Genomic DNA, 9879 nt, shown 5'->3' with positions numbered 1-9879 from the left:
ATTCATTGAAGCCAAACTTGAAAAATGGAAAAGACAAAGCACACACAAAATAATAATAACAAAAGCAATACCAACAACAACAACAGCAGCAACAACAACATTGACTTCAATAAATATAATGGTGACCAGCTCCAAAATGCAGTAACACATTAAGGAAAATCTGGGCAAACTTCAATAGAGCTGAGGGTGTATCTATCACGACTTTTACGCATCACTATCACATAGCCGCTGAAGATCGTGGCTTCAAATACTAGCTTGCCCGTTGCGTGTATGATATCGGAAGATGAGTGAAGAACTTGCCCTGAGCAAATAAAGAGGAAATTCACAAAAAAAATAGATAAACTTCAAAAGAAAGAGAAAAAATATTTCCTATATACAAAACGATACAAAGACGGCAAAAATCGGGTGAGAAATAAGGAAGATATTACATCTTGAAATGTCACCTTTTTTTTTCGGAAAACATTTCTTGACCAGTCCTTATGAATATTCAAATGAATAGGTTGATGATGTCAAACCCCAACAAATTTTCATGTATGTTATATGTGAAATTAGGAAAAATGTGTTATTTTTAGTTAATACAAGTGAAAGCGTGTTCTCATACCAGGATTATATTAGAGTTAACATTTGTTCTTTTTTTTATTTTAGATGGTCTTAATGCAAGCTTTTTATATTTATACAGCTGAAATATGAGATTTTCGTCATTTCTGTACATGAAATGAATAAGAAATTGTGAGAGCATGACATAGTCAACTTGCTCATGTAAATATTCATAAAGACTGGTCATTTCTGGGGGATGTATTTCCTCTTTAAGGCATAAATATCGGTGATACACATACCCATATAGGACATGATTACACGATAGACGATGATGAACGTGTACCGATATGGATTTGTTACTAACACATGCCTTCAACTTGAAGGGCCTATTAGGTTGTCACTTTCTAATTCGTCAAATCGATGACGAATCTTAAACGCCTTTTATTAGCTGCTGACTAGTGCAGTGATATCATTCTGAATTGGACATAGAATATGCAACATTCAAATAGCCACAAACACAAAACGAACGGCTCTTTATATGGGAAGTCAGACTGCTGTAAGCCTGTGTATAGAGTCATCAAAAACTGTCAGATCCCTGGCTAAGCGTTGATTAGTCCACTGCCTGGACTGTTTTGTGCGATCATTTACCGTGCGCACACACCGCTACAGCACGCGTATGCCCCACCGTACGCTCGTGTATTATTTGCCACGCACGCACGCATCTCGACCTCCAAAACACGTTGGCGCCCTCATCGATATCGAGCGGTTACAGGGGATAGCGCGATAAGCTGTGGAGCGCGCGTGGATGCGTAATGATAAAGAAAACGTCCAGAATCTGGACTAAGCGTTGATGTGTATCATCCTCCTGAATCAAACACTTTCATCTCACGGTATGAAACAAAGACTAGCAACAATGGCGGACATTCGATGACAGGCGGAGTCAAGCTCGGCCATCCTTCATAGAATGGCACGATGTGATTAATGGACTTTGGCTCATCAAGGCTCGAACGTCTTTGGTGGTCCCTGTGTCTAGTCTTGTTCTTTCAGCCAAAATATTGATGTTAGGATTTGTTTATTACGGGAGGCTGAAAACTGACGCGTCGAGGTATGCTGTGCACAAACAATACCTTCATACCCCGGGGAGAAGGGATATGAAAGAAATAAAAATGGAGATAATGTATGTATGAAGATAAATAACCCCGAAATTATCGGACAGTTAGCATATACATGAACAAGACGTGATGCAGGCCATATCTCTGACATCTCATATACGCCGTCGCCAATCCACTGCACAGTTGGGACCGAGAGGTGTATGGAATGTTCCTCGTTTGGATAGCTGCTATGTTATCGGCGGGGGCTCGAAAAGACGGGTGCTCGGTGTTGCTGGAAATAGCGACTCATTACAGGCTGGTTTCTTGTCGAACTTCGCAGTCACATTCATGGATAGATTATTGTTTTGGTCTTATTTTGTGGTTATTGTAGGGCTTAGTAATGTATAAGGCCGGTTTACCAACGTATTTTGTTCTCTGGACGTAGCTATATATGGTCAATGTCATAACTTCGTTCTATGGTGATACAAACATAGAATCCGGTGGTTGCTTGTTGCGATGTCGATTAAACGCCTTGTGCTAACGTTCTTGTCGTTTTGTATAGATAACCTTTGATAGAGAGATTGCTGCATGTAAAATTTGAAGGATGTCAAACACACACACACAAACACACACACACACACTCACACACACACACACACACACACACACACACACACAACTCAACATTGCTTCTGTGTCATGTTCACATCATGTGTCGCTATATGTGGGCTAGATCATAGAATTGTGCACCAAATGCATTCCAAACAAGGAACATAAAGAAGCACATAGAAGGAAAACAAAGTACAAGAAAATACGTCCATGCTTTCTGCTAAAGTGGATGATAATTAGCCTATACAGAGTCTTTTGCTGGTCTAGCTTTCTACCAAAGTGCCTACTTTTTTTAGGCGTATCGAGAAGAACCCAATAGCAGGCCTATACATTTTGTTCAATATAGGCCTAATAGTTTTGATTTTAGGATACTTTCAAATTCTTGGATTCCGAAATGGTTTCTCTTGTTGTCCCGCTATAGTGTTATTCCTCAATGATAAAAGCAATTGAAGGTTTATCAATCCCTCAAACAATTCATCTCTATTTAGCCTATAAAGACATCGATAAATTGCTGATGCAGTAATTCTGATCAATCTGGCTGCAAATCTGTCTCTGGAATCACCTGATATAGTCAAATTATTTTGACATCTTGGAGATTTGCAATGACAAATTGCCCATTTCTGTGTATGTTTCTTTTGTCCTTTTTTTTTCCTGAGGCTGCCATCACTATAAAACACCTGCTCAAGATGGCAGTCTCCCGCATCTATTTTTCTCCATCTGGAAATAAATGTTTTACTGATCTCTTCAATTTCATTTTACTTGTTCAAATACTTTGGAGATTATCGTGATTACTATACTTTGAATTTATTATGTTCACTTGTTTGAATTTCTGTAGGTTAGATTATGCATGATTTGTCAAGGAGAAATGCAGAAGTAAAGATTAAACTGAAACTGAAGCCATTTTTCTCATGAACAGGGGAACAGAGAAACAAACTATCCATTAAACTTTGACAATTGGAAAAAAAATACCCGATATGTCTCAAGTCACGTAACCCACTGACGAATGTAGTGGTGCTGTCATGTGATAGTAAGCCGAAGTGAACAGATCAGAGGGAAAATGCCATCTAATATTTCTGTGATACGTGTTCTGCAGAAAGGCACAGCGTGGCACAGCGTGACGCCAACATCGAACGGACTGTTCGCACGAGGACAATGTCCGCGGCGGTAGCAGCTTACAGCTTCGAGAGAGTGAGGCGGGGGTGAGACCATGGAGCTATAGTATCTCCATGGTGAGATCATAGATGTGGCCCTGTGTTCTTGCCTGGCTTTCGGGCTCTAGCTTCAAACACTCAAAGAACATGCTCACTGCATTGGGGATTATCACGTTTTATTTGCATATTCTGAATCGCTGGGCGTCAAAGCCACCATGTCATCCTTTTCTTCTAATTTTGACGACAGCTAAAAAAAAAAAAAAAAAGCCGTCAATCACCGATCGGCCCGTAATGTCAAGGATTCGGTAAACACATGATCAATTCGAAGACACGATTTTAGGTCAATAAATGACTCAACAAGCCATCAATCAATCACAACCTCGTTTGCACGGCAAATAAAGCCCTCCAACGGATAGAGTCACGATCGTCACCCCTGCCTGGCCCGGTGGTCATACCACTACAACCCGATCAGCTGGATCTTGATAATTGTCAACTTTTATTTCAACCCGTATCTCACTTATCAGAAAATGTATATTCCACACCATCATGACTATATAGGGCCTATTTGTACTGTACAGATATGTTGCGAAATAATTAATCATCTAATGCATTTGTGATGTGATAGGTTATATCTATATTCTGTAACTTGAATACTGCAATTCCACCTGCTGCCCTTGCACTTAAAGGGATATATCGTTTTGGTTGAAATGAGACTTCTGGCTTCCAACTTTGAAATAATGAGAAACCTCTTATGAAATTAATAAACCTTCGAAATAACGAACCTTATTTAATTTTCGGAATTACGAACCTTTGGAACAACGTCACAAAATAATGTTAGGATTAAAGAGCCTTTTTTTTTTTTCATTTTCATTAATGTGATAATGAGCACGTATAATTCCAAGAAGAATTCAACGTTTATTTGATGTAAGTTGGTTTTGAAATGGCTGAGATACCAATACAAAGGGATGCCAATGAAAGATGGGTCTCACCTCATATTAACATCCCTTTGCTTTACTCTTCTTCTTTTTTTGATATCTCAGCCATCTCAAAACCGATTTCCATCAAATAAACTTTGAATGAATAAAAATTGTATGCTCTGTAACAACTCATAAGCGATTTCTTGGTACCTCGCAAAAAAATCAAACCTCAATCCTCATCTTAACCAATATTATAAAATGGGCTTTAGAATCTCTGCAATCTGATTGGTCAATTGTCATGCATTGATTTTTACTGATCCACACTGAGATTTGCGTCCGGTAAAATCCGGAACGCATGGCCATGCTTCCGGTAAAATCCGAATGCATGGCTCAAGTCTTGTATAGTGTAGCAGGTGCACCGAACGCAAGATGGGGAAAATGATTGCATATTATGAATTTTAGGGCCCATTCTATAACACAAATGACGCACAGGCTAATTTCATGGATCAGTGAAAATTTGGATGCTCTCGTTTAACTTTGGAGCAGTCTAAAACCCACTCGCTGCGCTCGTGGGTTTAAACAGTTCCAAAGTTAAACTTGCGCATCCAATTCTCACCGATCCACTCTGTCCTGTGCATCATTATACCATTGAATTGTTTGCATTCGGATGTTAGATGATCAGCTGAAACCGCCAGGGCCCCCTTGAAAAAAAAAAAAAGGACGATAATAATGTACATGTATGTGATAATAAAGGCAGAAAGGTGAGTGGATTTTGTCGCAGTTAGTCTTAAAGGCATAATATACCATTTGCAGATGAAACAAAAAAAATGTGAGTTAGGGATAGAAACAACCAATGTGAAATTTTGAACCAGTATCATCGATGTTAAGTATTGTTTAATATACAAAATGTGAACAATATTTATAATAAAAAAGTTTCCAGACTAAACCGTCTACAGTAATGAGGAAAAAGTGATGTCTCCTTATATTTTAGGGTTTATTGCAAAAAAAAAAAGAGAAAGAAATCATATCGTAGGATGTTTTGTGATTCAATTGACCTACACATGCATCAAATGTGATATCTTGAACATTTTTCAAATCACTGCTCCCAAAGGTAAACAGGACCTTTAAATAATCTGATTGTCTGATGTGGTTATTGCTGTGAAAACTGTAGGTGTCGGGAGGTGTCATCGATTCTGTTGTCGGCAGGCGCTAAGAATGGGTGATGTTCGTTATTCCGAAGTTTCGTTAATCAAAAAGATGAAATAAGGTTCGTTATTCAGACGGGTTTGTTATTCCGAAACACACAAATTCTCTATTTAATACACAGAGGTTCGTTAATCCGAAAATGAAAAAGGGCTCGTCAATCCGAACATTTGTGGCTTTATTCTGAAGGTTCGTAATTCCGAAGGTGAAATAAGGTTCGTTATTTCGAAGGTTCGTTAAAATCGAAAATGTAAAAGACCAACGAATCTTCAGAATGCCGAACCTTATTATTTCATGTCTCGGGTTATCGAAACTTTGAAATAACAAACCTAATTCAATTCTTGGATTAAAGTAGACATTCGAAACCGTCGAAATAACAAACTGGTGGGGAGGGGGGTTGGGAGAGGGCGTCTTTGCCCGGTTGAGGGCGCTTCATGACGGTCCATGACATATTTTCGTATGTTACAAACACCTGCAAAAATATCACCTGAAGATGAGGCATGGGTCATCGAGATCTGACCTTACCTTTTCGTGGCGATACTGCTCTCTCGTTGGTTCTTCAGATTCCGCCACAACTGCTATCGACACTTTCTGTCTCAAAAATTCAAGTAGATTATGAATTCCACACTTGAAGATGCGTTTCAAAGCTTGAAATTGGCAGTTGGGATCTTTCATTTTCGTGATGTCATCAGGGAGTTGTTCCTGATGATCTTTCAAGTATCTGTATAATATGTTTCTAAATTACTTCATGTATGTTCACTTTGTGTTTGCAGCTTATTACATCTAGAATGAGTCTTTTGTTAAAGGGTGTGTACAGTTCTGGTCGAGGTGAAGATTCAGCTTTTAACATTTTGTGAGATATTCAGAAACCACTCTATGAGATGTCAAAGAGCATGCAGTTCTAAGGGGAATCAAAAGTTTATTCGATGAAAATCGGTTTTGAAATGGCTGAGATATCCAAAAACAAAGTGAAACAAAGAGATACTAATAAAGTTGGGGCATGTCGCCTTTTATTATTAGCACTTTTTTGGATATCTCAGCCATCTGAAAACCAATTTTCATCAAATAAACGTTGAATCCTTCTTAAAATTACATGCTCTTGCATATTTCATAAGAGGCTTTTCATTATCTCACTTAGGAATGTTCAAAACATGAATCCCTACCTCAACCAGTACTGTACAGTTCCTTTAAACTTGAATTGGAGAGACGGGGGATTAAAGAGAGAGAAATACAGCAGAGTGTACGTGTATTTTGCCCTCGAGGCTCTAGGTCACGGCATATTCGGCAATTAGGCAAACAAAAAGATATAAGAGGCTTGGTCGAGATGTCAGGCCCAAACCGATGATATACGAGTGGACAGAAGAGCAAATATTTTGACAGGTACAGAATACGTGAAAAGGAAGTAGAGAGAGAAAAATGGCATCTCGTGTTATTATGTCAACGAAGAGACGCCACACGTGGCGCGGCGCACCCATACCATGTACGATACGTCATCCGCATATAGAATGGTATCAGTGAATGACAAAATGAAGAGTTTTATCATAAAACGAGCTAACTCTATTGTTGCTAAGTTGAGATATTTCTGATTAAAGCTGCTAAAAACAAAGAGAATAATAAGAAAAAACAGGACATTTTCAAGCGTAACTTCTAGAATATTCCTTGTTATATTATACAAGTGAGGTATTACTGGAATGTTTAATATTGCTCTATCTGATGCTTAACTTACTTTAAAAATGGCACTTAGCCCATTTTGCAATAAAACTCTTCAAATATAACTTGACGTAGAATGTGATTAGACATATAACGCACATTCAATCATTTCTCTATTTCTGTATAATAAATACAACAGGGAAACCCAATGGTTTCTCCCCAGTGTGAAAAATGGAGAAGACAGTGTTGACCTGCTCGAATCTTTGTTCACCTACTGTATATTTTGATGCGAAATCAAGGACCAATAATAGTTTGCTGACACAAATTAAATTTAAAAGAGTAAAATCATGTAAACATATCCGTGTGAGTTTCAGTCTAGAGTTTCACATGAAACATTTATGAAGAGAGAGGAGTGGAGGGAGAGATAGGGATAATCACAGGCACACAGACAATGTGCAAGATGTTGTCATCTCACAAGTTTCTTCTTGAACTTGCACGCCGTTTCTTTTCCTAAATCTCTTCTCCTCATATAAAATTTTAAAAATGGATGTAAATAGAAATGCCTTGAACATTGCATATTATTGCAATGTTGTCCACCCAAAACGATTTCTTTAGGATTACAGTAATTTATAAAAAAAAAAAATATATATACTTAACAGATTATCCACCAGAAACACAATTTTCGTCATAGCTCTTGGGTACAAACTAGTTGGAGTGCTTTGTGTTATGACGTCATCCTTTCTTCTTGTATTTGCGTATCAATGTGATCGCGACGAATGTCCCTGTTTTGTTTTGTTTTGTTTTTGTTTGTTTGTTTTGTTTGTTTGTTTGTTTGTTTGTTTTTTTAGACGGAGAGAAATGGCCCAAATCACCAAATTGCCTAACCCTGCGTTAAAGTGAGGTGGGACGGGAAATTACTCCCTTATTTTTTTACATCTACATTTTGACCGGAATAACAAAACCATTGCTCTCTTGACGAAAAATCTGCCATTCTGAATAGTAATTTTATCCCGTTTTGGAGTAATATAGCTTTTATTTGACATAGAACGGACATAAAAATCACCCCGTCCATCTCCCTTCTCTGTAGGTTCCAATCACTTTCAAAAAAAAATTATTGTCCAAGTACGTTTACATGATTTTACTCTTTGAAAGTCAACTTGAATATAGAATACCATTGTACTGCTCCCCCCCCCCCCCAAATCCGGTAAACGCGTCCGTTATTGTCCAATACATTGTACTATCACAGCTTCCTTTCCGTTCGCTCAGTTCGGACCGACTTCCACCTTCATGATTTGTAATGTTTGCTTCTCTCACATATCGACAACACTTGACGAGACCTTTGTTCTTCTGTACGGCTTCCGTTGTATAACCATGAAGCTAATAGCTCCATGGTATATAACTTTGGGCGGAGTCCAACAAAAGTTTCGGAAAGTATCTTCGACACTTTTCTCAACATAATACCCCTGTTCTTTTGAGCTTCTCGGCTGATCTCCCTCTTTCCTCTCTCTCTCCCTCTCTCTCTCTCTCTCTCTCTCTCTCTCTCTCTCTTTCGAAAAAGACCAACGTGTACAGCGGTTGTTTTCTTTTGAAACGCGAAGGAGAAAGGTGTGTGTGGGTGCTGGTGTGTGTGTGGGGGGGAGGTGGTTATAGGAAGATTTCCAAGTGAAACTAGACTCGGAATTTGTCAAGACTGACAAATTAGGTGATCCGATTTTAAAAAAAAAAAATCAATGATTCGAGTCCTGATCGCAATAGGCATGACCATATAGGTTTTATCCTTGTTTAGAGACATTGGCCGTGTCAATGTTTGGATTCTCATTTAGAAAAGAGAGTCAGGTCTGCCATCTTTGGTACCAAATTCGGTATACATATAATGAAGATACAGAATGAAGTATATTTGACCATTGACTCAACTTTGCACAGCCAAGATGTTATCTGAGCAAAAAGTGGTTATTTTGTGAAATGATTCTTGTAACATGGTCTTTGCGTGTGCAAAAAAATGGGAAAGATAGGACATGTATTCACCAAGATACAGGTTGAAACATTTATGACTTTTGACCCTAATTTACATACCCAAGATGGTGTCTGATTAAGTAGCTGTTATTTTATGCAATAATGTACGTGACATGAACTAAACATGTGCAAAATATGGGGATGATAGGGGTTGTTTTTCTTGAGTTATTGCAAAGAAAGTTGCAGAAAGAAAGAAATATCTCAATACATCGAAGATAAGTTTGATTTCAACCAAGTTTTTTGATGTGATCTCGGCATCTTATGAAAAATTGTAGAAACATTGACGATAGCCCAAAGTCTCAGCTACAACATATTAAAATCTGGGAGAAATTCACCGAAGAGTAAGTGAACTAGTGCTCAATAAATCCCGTCATGTCAATTTTCATTTCCAGAAAAAATTCCCTCCCATAGAGATAACACGTAAACTGGTTAAATTTGACAAGGTTACATTATATCCATTTTCATGAGGTGAAGACATCATCCGATTAAAACTTTGACAAACAAAACTTAAAGAGTATTAAATTGGCTACAACATACTAAAATCTGGAAGAAATTCACCGAAGGGTAAGTGAGCTAGTCGTCGATAAAGACAATCATGTCAATTTTCACATCTAGAAAAATTCCCTCCCATAGAGATAACACGTCATAACGAAGATGCAGGAAGAAGTACATATCACCTTTGACCCCACTTTGCACAGACAAGATGGC

This window comes from Diadema setosum, chromosome 13 (assembly GCF_964275005.1).
Source record: "Diadema setosum chromosome 13, eeDiaSeto1, whole genome shotgun sequence".
Classification (NCBI taxonomy): Eukaryota; Metazoa; Echinodermata; class Echinoidea; order Diadematoida; family Diadematidae; genus Diadema; species Diadema setosum.
The sequence above is the reverse complement of the archived record's forward strand: the minus strand, read 5'-3'. Positions refer to the sequence as shown.